Source organism: Panthera leo, chromosome D2 (genome assembly GCF_018350215.1).
Source record: "Panthera leo isolate Ple1 chromosome D2, P.leo_Ple1_pat1.1, whole genome shotgun sequence".
NCBI classification, from domain to species: domain Eukaryota; kingdom Metazoa; phylum Chordata; class Mammalia; order Carnivora; family Felidae; genus Panthera; species Panthera leo.
Window position 1 is genome coordinate 26,993,747 of NC_056689.1, and position 20,432 is coordinate 27,014,178.

At 36.1% G+C, this 20,432-nt stretch overlaps 1 protein-coding gene and 1 pseudogene across 8 annotated transcripts in view; one reads left to right on the forward strand and one right to left on the reverse strand.

Annotated features, from left to right (window-relative positions):
- CTNNA3 (catenin alpha 3) overlaps window positions 1-20,432 on the reverse strand; it is a 1,696,848-nt gene that overhangs the window by 294,777 nt on the left and 1,381,639 nt on the right. The window lies entirely within an intron of this gene.
- Window positions 10,917-11,268, forward strand: LOC122202141 (annotated as a pseudogene).

Genomic DNA, 20,432 nt, shown 5'->3' on the forward strand with positions numbered 1-20,432 from the left:
TATACCCAACATGCAAATTGGAAATTAGTATATGGTCAGATGGTAACTAGACTTATTGTCGTGCTATTTCATAATGTATATAAATATCAAATCACTATGTATACCTGAAACTAATACAATATTTTATGTCAACTATTCTTCAATATAAAAAAATAAAGTCAGAAAGCTACTGAGAGGCAGAAGAAGAAGAAGAAGAAGAAGAAGAAGAAGAAGAAGAAGAAAGGAAAGAAGGAGAAGGAGAAGAAATATCATATGGTTTTAGATATTATTTTCTCTTATAAACACATTCTAAACAAAATTTTCAAATGACAAATATATGTTAGTTGATGCATAATAGCATCATTTTTAAAATTTTTCATTTCATTTAGATTCAGGTAGTAAATAAATACAAAATGATAAAATTATCTACATGACCTGTTATTATGTGTAGTTGCATTATTTATGCATCTATTAACATACCTTTTGTTAATTAACATTGAAGAAAAATACAACATGAAAATTGGTGATTCTTTTTATAAATATAAGAGGTTATCATTTATTTGACATGTGTCAAGTACTATGTGCAAGTTACTAATCTAAGCATACTCTTAATTTAAACCTCATTAGTCTCCAGAAAGATCTGCAATATTATTACACCCAGATTTGGTTAAAAAAATGGACACATAAATTTAATGGATATATTCAACTATCAAAAAAGGACTTCTGTTACATAAGTATTACTTTAAAAAAGGTGGTAACTTTATATTTGATACTCCTTTTTTAAAAAGTTTATTTATTTTGAGAGAGAGAGAGAGAGAGAGAGAGAGATAGAGGATGAGCAGGGGAGGGGCAAAGAGAATTCCAAGCAGGTTCTGCACTGTTGGCACAGAGCCCAATGCGGGGCTCAAACTCACAAATCACGAGATCATGATCTGAGCCTAAACCAACAGTCTGACGCTTAATCAACTGAGCCATCCAGGCACCCCTCTATTTGATTCAAGTTTAGGCAATTCACCAGGTGAATGTTCTATTTTGGTCAACATGCTTAGGAAAGACTCAACCAATTCTGTCTTTGGCCAATTACAGAGGCCATCTATATGCATTTAAAAATAAAGGCAAAGAGGGGCGCCTGGGTGGCTCAGTGGGTTAAGCGGCCGACTTCGGCTCAGGTCATGATCTCGCAGTCCGTGAGTTCGAGCCCCGCGTCGGGCTCTGGGCTGATGGCTCAGAGCCTGGAGCCTGCTTCCGATTCTGTGTCTCCCTCTCTCTCTGCTCCTCCCCGTTCATGCTCTGTCTCTCGCTGTCTCAATAATAAATAAACTTAAAAAAAATTAAAAAAAATAAATAAAAATAAAGGCAAAGAAATATAACAACAATTTAGTGACTATTCCTGAGATGTCTTCTCATAAAACTATTAACTATTAGGTATAATTTAAAACAAACATCTTGAAAATCACTGTATCAAAGTAACCTTACTTTATGGAGATCATGTATACATGCTTACAGAATAAACGAATAAATGGGAATGACCCAATTTTCTGGGATATCTATGAAATAAATTTTTGAGTGATAACATGATCCATGTATTCATACATTTGAGTATTTCAAACAGAGTGATGTTTCTGGAAAATTGTCTTAGATGACTCGAAGAAGATGAAGCTGCTGAGGTCTCAAGATGCAAATAAAGAATGCAAAGAGATGTGTTTGATGAAATCTGAGCAAAGGCTAAGTAATAGTTCTCATCCAAATGTTTCATGTAATTTTTATTATAAACATATATATTTAAATTGATATAGTAAGTAATTTGCAGATATTTGACTATTTCATCTACACTCTAGAAATATTTCATAGTTAAATTAGTCAGTTAAAAAATTCTCTCCTTTGTAGGGACATTGGGTTGCTCAGTTGTTGAGCATTGAACTCCTGATTTCAGCTCAGGTCATGATCCCAGGGTCACTGAGCATTGAGCCTGCTTAAATTCTCTTTCTCTTTCCCTCTCTCCTTCTATCCCTCTCCCCCATGCGCTCTCTCTCTCTCTCTCTCTCTCTCTCTCAAAAATAATAATATAAAATTTTAAATTTAAAAAAACAAAACTCTCTCCTTGATAAAATAAAAGTTTGGCTTACATTATGAAGTGTTTCTATTCATGGGCTTGTATTGCAACATAGCCTCTGTCATACAAGTAATAAAGGATAGATTCAGACTAACTGAGGTCTCCCCATGTGCACGCTGTCCACTTAAAATGCATATCTCCTTTACTACATCTAAATTTTTAAACATAATCAATAAAACTAAATTATACATTGGTAGTCTTTAATACTTTTTTAAATTCAATTATAATTAACAGTGTTATATTATTTTCAAGTTTACAATATAATAATTGAACAATTCTATACATTACTCAGTGCTCATGGTGATAAGTGTACTCTTAATCCCCTGTGTTTATTGCATTCATCCCCCAGCCCCCTCCCCCTCTGGAAGCCACCAGTTTGTTTTATGTATTTAAGAGTCTCATATTCTGTTTGTCTGTTTTTTTCTTGGCTTGCTTATTATTTTTCCCCTTAAATTCCACATAAGTAAAATCCTATGGGACTTGTCTTTCTCTGTCTGACTTATTTCATTTAGCATTATACCCTCTGGGTCCTGCCATGCTGTTGCAAATGGAAAGATTTCATTCTTTTTTATAACTGAGTAATACTCCTATATGTGTATACATATCCACTTTATCTTTTCATCTGTACACACACACTTGGGTTGTTCTCATATTTTGACTATTGTAATGAGGCTGCAGAAAAAATGGGGGGGGCATATGTCTTTTCAAATTAGTGTTTTCATTTTCAGTGGGTGAATACCCAGCAGTGGAATTACTGAATCATATGGCAATTTTATTTTTAATTTTTTGAGGGACCTCTATACTGTTTTCAATAGTGGCTGCACCAGTTTGCATTCCTACCAATAGTACACGAGGGTTTCTTTTTCTCTACATGTTGGCCAACACTTGTTATTTGTTGTATTTTTTATTCTAGCCATTCTGATAGGCATATAGTGATATTTCACTATAGTTTTGATTTTCATTTCCCTGTTGATAAGTGATGTTAAGCATCTTTTCATTTGTTTGTCTTCTTTAGAAAAATGTCTATCAAGGTCCTCTGCTCATTTTTCTATTCACATTATTTGTTGTAGTTTTTGTTTTATTTTGTTTTGTTTTTGGGTATTGAAGTATTTAATACTTTTTAAAGTCAGCCTCTTTCTTGGCAGATGAAAGAATGTGTATGTATATTCAGTTGTCATATATTTTCTCAGAACTCAGTATATTTTGTCAAGTGCAAATAAATAATATCTAACCACAATTCACCTTAAAGAAAAAAAAGTATAAGACTAGATAAGAAAAAAAATAATAAGCTTCTCTAATATATAATTTGGAATGTTATTATTCATATATATTGTTCTAAAAGGTATATATTTTGATCCTTAAATCTCATGCCATGATTTTACAACATTTCTGAAACTTACCCATTACATTTCATGAAAAAAAAATGTGTCTAGGTACCCCTAAGAGGAGTTATTTAACTGTACGTGGTTGGTACACTTCTTTTGTATAATATGCAACCAAAGAGACAGTGTTTCTGTTTCTTAAAGAAGAACATTATTGAAAATAGACAATGCACCCCCATATTAGAGATATCTGGATAGCCATCAAATAGGCTAGAGCATCGTTTCCAAAATGTTATGCATGCCGTAGCCACATATCTTGCTCTTTTTTTATTCCTACTGTCAAAATGAATCCATCTTTTAGACATGCCATTGATGTATCTATTTCGTCAAAAAACAAAATTTGAAAGTGTTTTCTTTTACGTCATGAAACTAATGACGGCAGAGGTGAGAAATGGAGCAGGCAAAACCTTTACTGAATATATTAATTTATTTAGCTCTAGATATCTTTATTGCTTTTTCAACACATGAATTCAAATTTTAGAAAGAAGGCTGATGTTGATCATCTAGCTCTTGTCATACTGTTGTGCTCATGTGGATTGAAATGGTGTTGCAATGCCCAAATCACTATTTTTAAAGTAATTTTCTACCTGATGTATTTGTTCACATTAATAAAAAAATTATTTTGTTGTAGTCATTCATAGCAGCTGAAACAGCAAAACGCAAGCTAGTCCGAGATGATCTAATTTGTACTTGCCACCACAATATTTCTTCCAGGCACAATCAGCTACTCTGTCAGCATCAGTGAACCTCCTCTCTGTATGTTTAATGAGAAAATGTGCAGAAAGAATATCAAAAATATTTTTATCAGTGCTCAATTTTCCATTCCACTTATGGTTTGAAGAATCCCAGACAGTAGATGAGGCTCAGGCAAAAGGTGAAAAGCAGCTAATGATTTTGGTTTCTCATTTCGGGAGTAAGAACTAGGTAGATAGATGGAGAGGGAAATTGTATAGGATTTAGTAATTCTGTAGCTATTCAAACATGGGAAAGAAAAATGAAAAGAATTTTAAACTTCCCAATCCCTTTCTCTTTACATATTCACAAGAAATAGATTACAAAGACAAAATAAAACCGCAAATGATATTGAACTTTTATGAGCATTCCTAGATTGATAATACCCTAGAACAATATAATAAAGCTTAACTAAATCATAATATAATTGCCACTAAATAATAATAATTAAAATAAATAGCATTTATATAGTACTGTTTCCAAACTGCTTGGTTATATACATCAGTCTGTATTTATATCATCTATAGCAAACACATAAAAACCAAACCTCCCCAGCATGGCTTGAAAAAATTGTTTAATCAAATCAATTTGGAAAATCATATTTAAGGAATTTAAAAAGGAGAGATGTACATAAAAGATGATAGGGGGTGCCTGGGTGGCTCAGTTGGTTAAGTGTCCGACTTCAGCCCGGGTCATGATCTCACGGTTCGTGAGTTCGAGCCCCACATCGGGCTCTGTGCTGACAGCTCAGAGTCTGGAGCCTGTTTCGGATTCTGTGTGCCCCTCTCTCTCTGCCCCTCCCCGGCTCATGCCCTGTCTCTCTCTGTCTCAAAAATAATAAAAATATTTAAAGAAAAAAAGATGATAAAATACTAGAAAATACAGTTAGTGTACATTGAAAAAAGTAATTTTCTTATGGCCTTCTGTTGTGTTTACATGTATTGTTTTGTTTAACTACGTAATTAAATACCACTTCTTCCCTCACATACACTTCATACACTCAACATTCCCAAATAAGCACCAATGTTATAAAAATATGAGGATTCTCCTCTCCCAGTAACCAGAGGAATCAATGCCCAAGGAATATAAGAGAGGGTGGCTTTGGTCTCCTGCACTTTAATATCCACCAGTGTCCCCGCCAAGACCACCCTAAGGATATTCAGGGTAAAGCTGGTATGTTTTTTAAGCAAAGTATATTCTTAAAAGTTCTGCAACCCCAACCTCATCCTCTCAGGAGATGGCTGTACCTAAACTGCAGTTTAGAAGCTCTGTGTATGTCAATAAGTAAGATATTGTTGCAGTTAAAGTAATAACATAATTTCTGCTATGTCATTCATTTATTCTTTCAATAAATAAGTAGAGAGCCTACTTTATCCCAGGCACTGTTCTAAGATTTGAGAATATGTAATTGGGAGAAAAAACAATAACAACAACAACACACACACACACACACACACACACACACACACAAACAGACAAAGCTTCTAGTTAAGAGAAAGACAAAAGATGTAATGAATGAGTAAACATCAGGCATTCTATAAGGAAAGAAATGCTATCAATTACAATGAGGTAAGGAAGGATGAGCGCATGAAACAAAGGAGAGTTGGAATTTTAACAGGGAGAATCAGGTACATGTCACTGATAAGGTACATCTGGAAAAGAGGTGGGGGGGAGGGACAGGTGCACCCATACAATACATCTGGGGGAAACATATTCCATGCAAAGAAAACAGGTGCTTCCAAAGCCCTGAGGTGGAATCACACTTGGGGTGTTTGAGAAATAGTAAAATAGGTCAGTGTGGAGAAGTGGTGGAAGCCAAGGTACAACGAAAGAAGCAATCAGAGGTTTTAGGTATCTTAGAAAGCAATATGTTTTAAAAGGCATGAAGAAAACAAGAGGCAGGGATAAGTCCTTTTTCCATATTTCTTTATTTTGTGGCAATAAGTTAGGTTCTGCTTACAAATTGGAGCTCTAGGGGAGTAAATCATGTGGATTCAGGAAAACCTTAGCATGGGTTTCTCATACTTGGTTAAAATATGTGTATGTCGTGGCAGATATCTATGCAGTTTCTGTTTGATTTAGTAAATATTTCAGTCTATTCTCTAAGCAACTTTTATATGAAAGTAAGACAGAGAAAACAGAGAGACAGAAGTAAAACAGAAATATGCAGCCGCTACAATGCTTTTCTCTAACTTGATGTTCTTTCCTGGCTCTCACATCTTAAAAACACAGTCAAAAATATTACTTGATATATATTTGTAAGAAAATTCATCTAGCATATAATATCCAAGGTGTTTTATATTGATTCTAATCGGCCTTTTAAAGTAATGGCATTGTACAAACCAGATAGAATAAAATAAAAATAAATTTGGGAAAGGAACTTTAGGCACTGAAAACAAGTGTGCCATATATGGGTAGGAAAAGTTTAGGTATGCTGGGAAGTATGATCTCAATATACAGCTGTTATGAGGGAAAAAATAATCATAATCCTTTAGTAACTTTCTATAACTTAGTAAAGCAAACAAGGTAATAAAAGATCAGATTCAGAATCTCAGCTTACTTAAATAATCAAACTTCAATTAGGTCAAAAAGTCTTGCATTAACAATAAAAGAGCATAATTTTTGATCCTGATAAGAAAAAAAAACTCCAATTATTACATGATCTGTTAGACTTAACAATAAAAAAGAAATTCTTTAGAGGAAGGTCTATTTCAAAATTCCGGAGCAAATCCGCTGAATGGATATGAATATTTCTCCCAATTCATGCCTACAATGATGTTAATGTTATTTTCAGGTAGCCAGTAATTATACCTTTAGCTTAAAGAAATGTATAAATGGGTACATTGTTATTTTTGCAGAGATTTATATTTACATTATGTGTTATTTAAAACCGCACTCAATAAATTAACATAATATGAGTTTTTATAAATCAGGTGAGATATCAATGTATTCTGCACAACATAAAACTATGCTAAGCAGATGGGGTCAAGAACAACAACAACAAAAAACCCAACATAACCGCATAAGGTTCACAAAAAAATTCACACGAGTTTATTGACACCAAATGTTGAAAATATGATCTCCTTGAAAATGACAAAATTATAACATCTCTCTAGGACCCAAGCTACTTTGTAAATATAGGAAGTCACGTTCTTGGGTGGGTTGCCCACACTGAAATATTCTCAGATTTTACATAGTAGAAAGAACACTTCCCATAAACAGAGAGCTCTCTGGGGGCATCTACAGGACTAAGTGGTAACTCTCAGGGAAGCAACGGTTCGGGAACTTCGGTCATGCTATACTATTAATGAATTGCCTGATTTATAACCAATGTAAATTTGGAGCTGGCTCCCTTCCCAGAATGCTTCCAAGCAGTAGCACAGCAGCAACAGTAACACTATCGACACAGAAAAAGACGGCAGTTTGAGGAATTAAAAAAATTAAAGTTTTGGCCAAGGCATAAAGATATAGCGGATGTCGAGTTCCAAAGGAGGAGTTAGACCTCATGGAGAATATAAAAAGTGAAATAGTAAAAATGAATAATGTTACACTTCTACCGTCACCACACCAAAGTTCTAAAGGGCTCCAGAGAAGGGGACAGCAGACATGGGCAGCATCTGTGAAGGGATCCTTTAGGACACACTGTAAGTACCTCCTCTCCACCAAAAGGGAAGAACGAGAAGGTGAAACCCGAGTAACTGAGGGCTACAGCTCTCAATGCTGCACTGCTGTGAAGGTTTCCATTTAGTACGTGCGCAATTATAAAAGTTTAGCTCGGGGCGCCTGGGTGGCTTAGTTGGTTAAGCTTCCAACTTCGGCTCAGGTCATGATCTCACGGTTCCTGGTCTCGAGCCTCACGTTGGGCTCTGTGCTGACAGTTCAGAGCCTGGAGCCTGCTTCAGATTCTGTGTCTCCCTCTCTCTCTGCCCCTCCTCAGCTTGCACTGTTTCTATCTCTCAAAAATGAATAGATATTAAAAAAAAATTAAGTTTAGCCTTATGTATTTATTTCAGGAAAATATCATTAAGACAAGAATGAGAAGAGCTGTCCTAGGTTGTACAAATTGCTCCATTCACACCTAGAAATGTATCATGTATCACAGTCCCTTTGCAAAATTTTCATTAAAATAGTTTTCCTTTAAGAATATTTTTTTCTTTTACTGGGTTTCTACTTATAACTTCAAAGGATATTTATTGCAAGGTTTGGTATCCTCATATTTGCAGATTAATATAGAAAAGATGTCCTCGATTATTGTAATTCCCCATATAGTATTTCAAATGTCTTTATTTTCTTTGGTACATCTGATGTAGCATTACAGATTTAAAAACTTAAAAAGCAAATAGCAATTTATTCATCTATCACACTAGCTAAGATAAGTTAATAAGCTATATCGTCTATATGCCAGGGAAATTTTATAATATTATACTAGTCCTTAAAATAGATATAAAATATAATTTCATTATTATCTTACAATAGGGTATGAGCTAAACTGATGAGAAGAAATACTGAAACCATCTTGCAAACATCAATAGTATTAACCCACTTTGGCCCCTAAATCAGTTCTGGACTTACCCATCACAGACCATGAACTAATTTAAGACACCCAAACTTTTTAATTCAGAGCATTTACAAGTGCCTACGGCTGTAAGACACATTTAAGGGAAAAGAAGTGACTAAGTCCCCAATTCACAATAATATGTTTAATATGTAAGAAGTGGCAGGCTACAGCTTTGCAAAGCACATTTTCTGCTTCGGCCCCTAGCCATATTTACCCAAATTTCTTGGGGGAATTTTTTTTCTCTCTCTTAGAACTGCTTCATGAAAGCAGAATTCAAGAAATTATTGTAAGAGTCATTTAAAATGGGAAGTCAGCAGAAACCGGGGTTTTGCTTGATAGCAGCCAAAAACATTGTAAGGAGCATTGGAGGCTGTGTAATTTTGAAAGGACTGTGTTTCTATGCATTGTATTCAGTAGTCTACATGAGCAAAAATGATTAAAAAAAAAAAAAAGATTTAGCAGACTCTATTGCCAGGAATGCTGGCAGCCTGCCAAACACACAGAGGTAGCAACTATTCTGCCTCCTTAGCTGCCTTCAGAGTAACATTACCCTCCCCTGCTAAATAAAAGAAGAGGTGTCCCTTGAAATCTGAGGCATGCAGTCGCACCTGCTTAACTTGTGCTTGCTTTTCCTTCATCAAAATATTTGAGTATCTGCTAGCAGGAGGTTCAATCTTTACCTGGCATATAAACTGTAGAAGATCGCATGTTAATTTTTGACATGACAATAAAGACATAAAATCTTAGTTAAGTGTACTTCGTTATGTTGTTTGTGACAGTAAATTGGAGTAGTTGCATTACATTTCTTTTTACTGGGTTTACATATACACGTACACACATTTATACACATATGAAGAGAGAGAGAGATGGGGGTGGGGTGCTGCCTGGAGAGTTCAAGAAAATGTATTCTTTGTTGTTCTAGGAAGTAAGGGTTGTTTGCTGTCTCTTACTGTCCATTGCAATACAGCTGTTTGCCTAGGATAGTTTCTCATTTTCTATGGTATTATTTATCATTTAGGTATTTCAGGAAAGAGAGAGAGAATAGATATTGTCCAATTAGTGGATTTTCTGAACATAAAATGAGGAAAGAAGAGAAAGAAAATAGTGCTTCCTTCTGATTTTGTAATGGAACATATTAACCTTGATTCGTTGGACGAGAAGTCTATTTGTTGGAGGAACTGAGCAACCTCCTAGGAAAGAACTCATTCTATGTGAAATAGAAGTGATGTGCATCGTCTCTCCCAAAATGCAGGTTGGTTGCCTGAGGGTAGAGGAGATTCTCAGTATAGTGTGATGATTTCCCTTGAAGAAGCCCCCAACTTGATTCCCTATGGAAATGTGACTCATGAGTGAATCTTAGAAAAAAAAAGCAACTTTCTGTTGTGGAGTATAAAGCAATTCTTGAAAAGAACAAAATGGAAGAAAGATCTCTTTACAATTTGGCTTCAGTGCCCTGTGGAATCTGATTTGCACAGAGTAATGGGCAAGATTGACAGGGGAGAAGGAACCCACGGAAAGTAAAAGTGATACAGCTTAAGACACTGGATGGCCACCATCATGAGATGGTACAGAAAACAGAATGTCCATGAACAAATCTGAAGGGAAACAGTAGCAGAGGAAGATATAGGTGCTGGCATATTGAGTTGCTGTTTATTCAATGTTTGAGTCAACATAAGCAATGTGCTATGCCCTTTAGAAACATTATCTCATTTGATCCCCATAGTAAGTCTTTAAACTAGATATTATAATCCCCATTTTGCAAATAAGGCAAATGGTTATTTAAGAGCAGATGTTTTAAGAAAAGTACCCACTTATGGGTATCATCATCCTTTCACACTTGAAAACATGCAATGACTCCATCTCTAGGGGCTCTGGAAATGGAAATGTTGGATTGTAAATCAATATTAGAGGAGCAGAAGCAGAAAGTAATGCCATTAATAAGAATTTATAAATAGAACAATATATGGCAACAGTTTATACACAGTCCTAAAATGGTGGCAGAGAGATATCATTAGCTATAAATGATTTGAGTTCTCTTTGAGGAAGAGATGGTCACAGCTGCAGCAGAGTTCTGGATGCCTGACTTCTGCTACTGACTCCCTGTGTTCATTCCTGTAGAGGAACAGGTGGGTCAGGAAGCCACACTGCAGCCATGGCTTTTAAATATATGGTAAGGACACCTATGAAAACAGAGATTCACTGAATTAGAATTACTCTAACCAACCAAAACATAAAATCTTGGTAGGAAGTATATGCCAGCCTGGTCAGAGGCACAAAGGAAAAGAATCTCAAAGAGAAAGGACCAGTTCAGATGCCCACCAAGACTCTTGAGAATCACTACAAGAAAAATTCCTCGTGGTGAAGGTTCTAAGACGTGGGATCATTTTCAGGTGAGGATCCACAAGCTCATTGATTTGCACAGTCCTTCTGAGATAGGGAAGCAGATTATTTCCATCAGTACTGAGCCAGGAGTCAAGGTTGAAGTTACCATTGCTGATGCTTAAATCAATCTTTTTAATAAATTGATTACCAGTTGCTAAGAAAAATAAATTATTTGAGATGAAAATACATGCTAAGGTCTAAGAGAAAACATACTGAAGTTATTAACAGTATCAAATAAGGCCACTGAAAGATGAATAACATAAGATCTGGGACAAATAGTTTAAGTAAGTATTAAAGGCTTATGTCATGGCTATATCCAAGAAGAATCAATGTTTCAAGAATGCCACCCCCTGGTAAGAATAACACAAGCTGTCAGTTACCCATTGACAATTAAATTCTGGGAGGACTTTATTCTCTGCCTCTGCTTCTCCCACACTATCTATCTCCTCACCCCTTTTGTGACCAGATTTGAAAATTATGAAGCAAAGACAGGTAAAATCTTAAGACTCATGTGCTTTTACTTTCAGTTGTTTTCTTTCTAGCTTCACCTTAAAATTTTTGTCACCACAAATTATCCCAACCAATTAACCAGAATTTTTTGTAATCTTTTTTTTAAATGTTTAGTTATTTTTAAGAGAGACAGAGACAGAATTGGAGTGGGTTAGGGACAGAGAGAGAGGGAGACACAGAATCCGAACCAGGCTCCGGGCTCTGAACTGTCAGCACAGAGCCTGACGTGGGGCTTGAACTCACGAGCTGTGAGATCATGACCTGAGCCGAAGTCAGATGCCCAACTGACTGAGCCACCCAGGAGCCCACAGAATTTTGTAAACTAATAAAAAATAGTTAAGTAATCTATCCACAGTTGGTAGCTAACAGAGCTGGGATTTGAACACTGTCTGATTTGAAGGGCCATGTATTATTTTTTTAAACGTTTATTTTGAAATAATTATATATTTACAGAAAGTTGCAAGATTGCACAGAGGGATCCCATGCACTCTTTACCCCTCAATGGTTACATTGTACACAACTACAGTATAGTATCAGTACTATGCAATTGCCATCGGTGTAAAGTGTGTATATACTTTCATGTAATCTTATTGCGTGTGTAGATTCATGTAACCACCACCACAACCAAGAAGATATAGAACTATTCCATACCACAGAGATCTCCCTCAGACTATCCTTTTATAGTCACACCTATCCTTCCCCATTAACTCTCTTTAAATCCTGACAACCATTAATCTGTTCTCCATTCTATATTTTTATTTCAAGAAATCTGTGTAAGTGGAATCATACAGTATGTAACCTTTTGAGAATGACATTCTTTTCCACTCAGTATAATGCTCTGAGGTTCGTTCAAGTTGTTGCACATATCAATAGTCTGTTTCTTTTTATTGCCAAGTAGTGTCCCATGGTATGAGTACACCACAGTTTGTGTTAACTCTTCATATGAATATTTTGATTGTTTCCATTTTTTGACTATTATAAAAAGCTGCTATGAACAATTATGTATATATTTTTGTGTAGACTTAAATTTTCATTTCTCTGAAATAAACTCCCAGAATGTAATTGCTGGATCATAAGGTAAGTGTATATTTAGCTTTTCTTTTTAAGAAATTGCCAATTTTTTTTCCAGAATAGGGAGCCTTGTTTTAACTACTCTATTTTAGTGCTTCCTAAGTTTGAACAAACCACATCCATACTATCTGTGGTAGCCAGCTTCTGATATGGTCCCCAATAACCCCTGCCTCCTCCTGGAATCCACAACCTTGTGTAACCTCCCTCCATGTTTTACTAAGATTGGAATGTGTGGCTGATAGATTATGACAGAAGTGATGGTATATACCTCCAAGATTTGGTTTTTCTCTTTACCTTTCCTCTTTCCCTCTCTCTCTCTCTGTCTCTCTCTCTTTCTCCCTGTCTCTCTCTCCTCTCTGTCTCTCTTTCATCATTTGTTCTAGAGGAAGCCATGTTGTGATAAGTTCTATGAGAGAAGCCCAGTGGTGAGGAACTGAAGTCTCCTGCCGAAACCACATAGGAGAGCTTAGAAATGAACTCTTCAGCCCCAGTTACGTCTTTCAGAACTGTAATGCTGCCCAATACCTTGACTGCAACCTTATGAGACACTTAACCAAACTCAACCAGCTAAGACACTCCAAGATTCCTAATACACACACACACACACACACACACACACACACACACGCACGCGTGCACACACACAGTGAGATAATAAATATTGTTCTAAAAAGCAAAGTTTTGTGTGCTTCATTATGCCACCATAAATAGCAAATAAATATTTTGATATAAGAAGTCTAATCCTACCTATAATGATAAAAACTTAAAATATGAGATTGGTTTTGAAACTAGGTAATGAATGGAGCTAAATAAACTGCAGGGATTTTGAGAAAAGTTCTGGGGAGGTCTTAAAGTGCCTTAAACACACTGTTTTTAGAACTGACTTGTGTAAAAGCTGGAAGAGAAGACTTAAAAGAAGTATGGAAAAAATCTTACTAAAAATTGGCAGAAAGATTCCTCATTAAGTAGTGACAGAAAGCATATCCAGTTACCCGCAGAAATGTGGAAGGTAAAAAAACATATATATTTATAGCAATAAACTGGTTGAGCTAGTTGTGGAGATTTCCAACTACTATGTTGAAAGTGTCTCCTAGTTTCTTCTTACTCTTTAGACAAAAGTGCAATAAGGAAATGGTACACTGAAAAGGGTGGGATAGGGATGTTAGATAAAATCTTATAATCTAAGCAAGTCTTAATTTTAAGATTCCCACCTCTGTTAGAAGTAAACAATGGTGATATTAAGAAACGAATTCCAAGAAAAGATCATATTCAAGAAACCCTGAGGAAAGCCTGTATAAAGCTGAAGGGAAAGCGTGCCTTTGAGATCTCAGAATGATCAAAGGTTATGCCTCTGAAGAGAGGTTCTTTCTTAAAGTCTGTCTCTCAACCAAACAACAGTGATTTTAGAAGGCTGGGGTGTGGGGAGCTGGGGAGACTTCATTGTTTCAGCAGAATACCAACATAAAGAAAGGCTTTTCTCCAAGGTACTTTTGGGAGTGGCTTTGTCTAATGACGTATCCCTCAGGAGGTGAATAGGATAACTGTAATTTCCTTTGAAAAAAATGATAGTGGCAAAAACACTGTCAGCTTAGAATGTAAGGAACAAATACAATGGAAATAAAAAGAGACCTTCAAGGAGAAATCAGACTGCTCAGAAGACTACGTATCTGTAAATATGCTCTATCTTTCATGAGGATAAAGTATAACTCAAGGTAGAACCAAAATGGAGACATGGTCAATGTAGGAAACACTCCTTGGCAGGAATAGGACAGAGTCCTAATCAATAAATTTCCAATGTTTTCTGGCTGGATTTAAAAACTTCTAGGTACCAAATACTCCTGTGTATCTTCTATCTTTCCCCTTTCGTATTAGAAATATCTATGGTGAGAGGCATCTGGGTGGCTCAGTCAGTTAAGCATCCAACTTTGGCTCAGGTCATGATCTTGCAGTTTTTGAGTTCAAGTCCCACATCGGGCTCTGTGCTGACGGCTCAGAGCCTGGAGCCTGCTTCAGATTCTGTGTCTCCCTCTCTCTCTGCCCCTACCCCACTTGCACTTTCTCTCTCTCTCTCTCTCTCTCTCTCTCTCAAAAATAAATAAACAAACAAAAAAAAAAACGAAGAAATATCTATGGTGATTATCCTATGCCTGCCTCACCTTTGTATGTTGAGTATGTGAACACAGATAACTTACTTCTTTAGTTTACAAGCCTACAAATGAAGATGAACAGTCCTGGAGAGACTGTACCTATAGAACTATACCCAAGGAAACTTATCCATACCTGGACCTGATTCATACAATGAGATTCTAGATTATGTGCTGATGCTGTAATAAGATGGGCTTGTGGGGCTTTGGGAAAGGGTGATTATTCTTTGAATGTTCCAGGGGTATGAATCATTGGGGATCATAGGGCAAACTGGAAATCAGCCTACACGATGGCCTCCAATGATCCTCAAATTTTGATATTCACACTCTTTCAATGTTCCCTCCCATGTTGTATCAGGATTGGTCTATGTGACCAATGTGATATGGCCAAAATTAATAGTATGGTAACCCTGATATTACGTTATACAGAACAGTGGCTTTTCTTTCCTTCTCTGCCTCTCTTTCTCATCACTTGCTGTGGGAAAAGACATATTGTGAGTAGTCCACATGGTGAAGGAGTTATCCTCCTGTCAACAGCAACATGAATAATCTTAGAACCATATTCCTGAGTCCCAGTCAAGTCTTCATATACTCTTAACTGTGGCCAACACATTGACTGAGACCCAGTGAGAAAACCTAAACCAAAACTATCCAGATAAGTCATTGCAGGATTCCTAAATCACAGAAACTCTGAGATAATAAATGTACTTCTAAGGCACTAAGATCAATTGTTATGCAGCAATAGACAACTACAATATGTAGTTGCGAATACAACTTAAGCATAAAGATATCCATGAATATAGAAACATGGATGAGATTTACCAGATGCAAAAAGCAGTTGGAAAATTTTCTATAAAATTGTTCCACATTTTAAACACAGCTAAGATGTCCATGATGTTATCTTAGAAATGTGGAACTAGATTGTGATTATAGTTTGGAGAATATAAGTTTAAAACAGTGAAGCTTACCCTCTTTGAAGAAAATATAAAACAAAAGGGGCTGTTAATGTGTTTCCTCTGCTGTTTGTAAGAACATATATCCTGGCCAGGTAATGTGAATTACCTTGGCCAATGTTTCTCCCTATTAAGGGTAACATAGAATTGATGACACCAGATCATCCAACCAACTCTGGCTCTGATTGAACATTCACCAAGCCACTTTCTAACTATAACCTGACTTAGTACACAAATTTTCCCAGAGGAGGCCCAGTAAACTAGCTAGCTGATATTAAATGAACATTCAATTTAACTGTTTTCAATTTAAGTGTTTTGTGGCCATGTTAGGAAAAGCTAGCTACTATAATCCTGATCAATTGTGGATGCCCTGAAAAAAAAAATAAGTTTGTTAATCTTTAAGTCCAAAGAACATGATAACTGCTCTGAGATCTTAACAACTAATGAGCTTCCCACTGATCTCCATAAAGTCTTAGCTGACTTATGTCACTCTAGATTCAATGCTGCTATTATTAAATTTCACTGTGTCACTCATCTAACCAAATAGTACTTATTAATTAATAGTTTTCAGGAAAACAATGAACATAATCCCATTACATTTTTAACAATACAGTCGGATGAATGAATGGTAGGTCAGATACATTTGTAAATCCCAAGTTCAAAGGAGACATTTTGAATGTAATAACAAGGCATGTAACAAGCCAGTGGGGCAGAGGGTGGGGGGAATTTTAAGACATACTGTTTAGCATGGGTATGTATGGGGAGTAAGCTTAGGAATTCCTGAGCTTGCACCAATGGGTTAGCAAGGCATAAAGAATTACAAAGCCATAGGATGCTCACACCCAAGTTTGGGTAAACAAGATTAGGCGGATAAGGATAGAGAAGGGGGACAAATGTCCCCAAGATAGAGAAAGGGGGCAAAGTCCCCTATACAAAGGTATATGAGGTAAGCCAGGTTAGGTATTCAGGGTGATAATGCCCTCCAACTTAGTACTATAGCAGAAAGCTTCTTTCACAAGAAGGAAGGACCAAATTAGGTAAACAGGTAAATAGGGCTATAGACCACTGCAGGAGGAAGTCGCCCAGAGCAGAGCTAATTAACAAAAGAAAGGTGCCTTGTTGACCTTGCGGTTGCAGGCTCTATCTGTCTTATCCCCTACGCTGGCTAAGATAAACAGACAAGGCGCCTCTTGTCAGCTAGTAACATAACATCTGCCTGGTGCCAGATTTTTGGTTTACATTGACCCAAACCCCCAACACCGTCAATCTTCAAAACCTCCTTTCCCTCATGCCCATGAGTTAATGTTCACAGATTCATTTTCTCTTTGTGCACACCCATCACGTTTGTAAGCCTTCTGATCTTAATAAATACAGAGCAGGGACCCTTATTTGGGGCTCTTGTCTTCTCCCAGACATTAGTCATCTCTTGCATTTTAATACTGACACTGCTCTCTTGCTGGACAAGAGAGAACTTTAGATTCAGAGTGTATGACATGTATGTGCTTCAGTTTTGTCAGCCAAGCACAATTTTACAAAGACATTTTATTTACAATCATAGTGCTTGAAAGCAATTGTTTTGCATTTTGGGATTTGCTTTAAGAGAGACAGAAGACCAGAGGCTTCTGGGTTGAGTACAAATTACAGAAGAAAGCCTTGCATTTTTTATGACCTAGGTTATTGTCCAATCAATGGGTCATTGGACCTTTATTATTTTAATTAAAATTGGTTCACTTTAATGACATAAAATATATTGATTTGAGCTGTTTTCTTCAGTCTTGAAAGTTTTGCTAGAAACTAGCAGTTTCCACCTATTTCATGGTACCCATCAATTCAATTTAATCTTTTTCTTTTGGCCTGATTCCTCTTTTCTTCTTTGATTTCTACTTCTATATGATTTTTTTATTTTTATTCATGCTTCTTGGTAATTTTATGAAGATGACCCCCACATCTGAACAGTATATAATCAGGAGTCATAACTACTGTGTGCCTGATAAATTTAGAAAGGACCTTGTTCATTGAAAATATCTACTCATTCTCTGCATTGCTACTTATATATCTGGATTTTAATTCAAACACTGTCATTTAACCATGAATCTAAAGTGGCTCTCTTATTTTTTTTGCCTTTTTTCATTTATGTTTATTTATTTATTTATTTAAAAATTACTGAGTGCTTACTGTGTATTAAAGAAGTTGGATTTAAAGGAAGGAAGGAAAGGAAAAAAGAAGGAAGGATGGAAGGAAGGAAGGGAGGGAGGAAGGAAGGGAGGGAGGAAGGAAGGAAGAATGCAAGGATGGATGGAAGGAAGGAAGGAAGAATAGAAGGAAGGGAGGAAAAAAGGAAGGAAGGAAGGAAGGAAGGAAGGAAGGAAGGAAGGAAGGAAGGAAGAATGGAACGATGGATGGAAGGAAGGAAGGAAGAATGGAACGATGGATGGATGGAAGGAAGGAAGAATGGAAGGAAGGGACGAAAAAGGAATGAAGGAAGGAAGAATGGAAAGAAGGAAGGAAGGAAGAATGGAGGGAAGGGAGGAAAAAAGGAATGAAGGAAGGAAGAATGGAAAGAAGGAAGGAAGGAAGGAACAATAGAAGGAAGAAAGGAAGGAAGAATGGAAGGAAGGAAGGAAGGAAGGAAGGAAGGAAGGAAGGAAGGGAGGGAGGATGGAAGGAAGGAAGGAAGGGAGGGAGGGAGGGAGAAAGAAAGAAATGGATCCTACTGTCAAAGGTCCTACAGTCTAGCAGAAGGGCATGGAAACAAATGAATGCCCTGAAATATTATAGGTGTTCAGATAGCAGCAAATATTTCAAAATAAAATTAATTCATTTCTATATGGGTATTCTTTTCTAGACCAAGTTCATCTGATCAAGTGTCTTTGTTTTTTAAAGTACTTGGTAATAACTGTTTTAACCTTATTTTATTTACTTGATTTGATGTATTTGAAATGTAGATAATTAGAGATTTGGGCTGAGCTGCTCTCAGCTCTTGAGGTACAAAAAAAAATCCTTCATAAAAATGTCTGTAATTCTGAAGCTGACCTTTAGAACATCCCTGAAATGTATCTTTGGCTCAGTATTTTGTTTGTAATGTTCTGAAGTTTAGGAAAAATCAATATGAGCCAGATAAAACAAGTAAAGAATAAATATCTAAATATCTAAAGAATAATACCAAGTAGCAGAAAGGAAGTTAGCATTTTTTGTATAGTGGGTACTGTGTTATTTATGAAAAGTAAATATATGTGTCCATATTATTTTATAGAAACTCTGTGGATCAAAATATATCATAGAATTCATATTCTTTTGGATTGGAGAAAACTAATGCACGTTGTTCTCTCTCCATTGCATTAATAGTTCAACAATCAAAGTTATAATAACTCATACTAGATAAGATTTTAAAAAGACTCTCACTACCCCTATAACACTTCACACAAGTTTTGCCACCAAATGATTTATGAGAGTAGGTCCTGTTTTTCAGAGGATTGGGGGGGGGGGGCGGTTTAGGATTGGCAAAAAGCGATCGTAAATCTTCATTTAATCTAGTTTACAGGTGAAGAAACTGAGGCTTATAACTATAAATTACCCACCCTGTCGATTATTGGCCAGATATAATACCCAAGGTTATCACATTAATATTTAGTAGGAACGTTCAGTTCCATAAAGATTTATCCAGTGAAGATTCAAACTCATGCCTGCCATAATTCACAGTCCATGCTTTTCCAGGTAGTGTTAATTAGTACAAAATACTTTCTCCTTAAGACTCGGTACCTGGAAATGTCATATAATATTTTCCTCCTTCCCATGATAATAATGTGGGTTGCAATAATTTTATCCTAAAATATTTGCTTTTACGTTAGGAATTTCTTTTTCAATTTTTCTTCTCACAAGGTGGGTAGGGAGGAGAGTCTGACACTGACGGTAATTCTTACGTGCTTGGTTATGTTTTAACATAATTAAGAAAAGGACGCCATAAAGGACTTTATCTAAAGTTAACTGATATGTTTTCATTAAAGTCCTAAAATTTCTAACTCCAGAAGAGAGGACATTGCTCTCCTAATATATAAGCTAACCATATTATGGTAGCAATTAAATTCAGCAATTATACACTGAAATTTATAGTCCTAACAGTTTTTTACAAGCAGTATAAATTTAGTTCTTACATGTGATTTTATTTTCTGAATCAAACTTCATTTTCAATAAGTCTTTCCATATGGAATAATTTCATAATGGATAAAACTCACAAGATTTACTGGATCATCAAGTACTTCATTTCTGCTGAAGTCATCCCTCCGAAACATTTTAGAGGGTGAGGGCTTCCCCACAGAATATGAAGGTTTAAGAATGTAACCTGACACAACAGAAGCTTGGCTTCTTGACTCCCAATTTTAATGCTGGTTTTCATCATTTTATACCATGGTGTATTCATACAATATAATTAGTGGTTTTAGTGACCACTCGTTTCAGAGTAAAAGGCAAACAAATGAAATGTCTAGAATGGGTGTGTATTTTAAATTGATGAAGATACTTTATCTTATCCTCCCCTTCTTCTAGAGAAGCTCACTGCAAAACTAAAATAAATAAACTAGCAATTATTATCCAATTATCCACAAATATGTG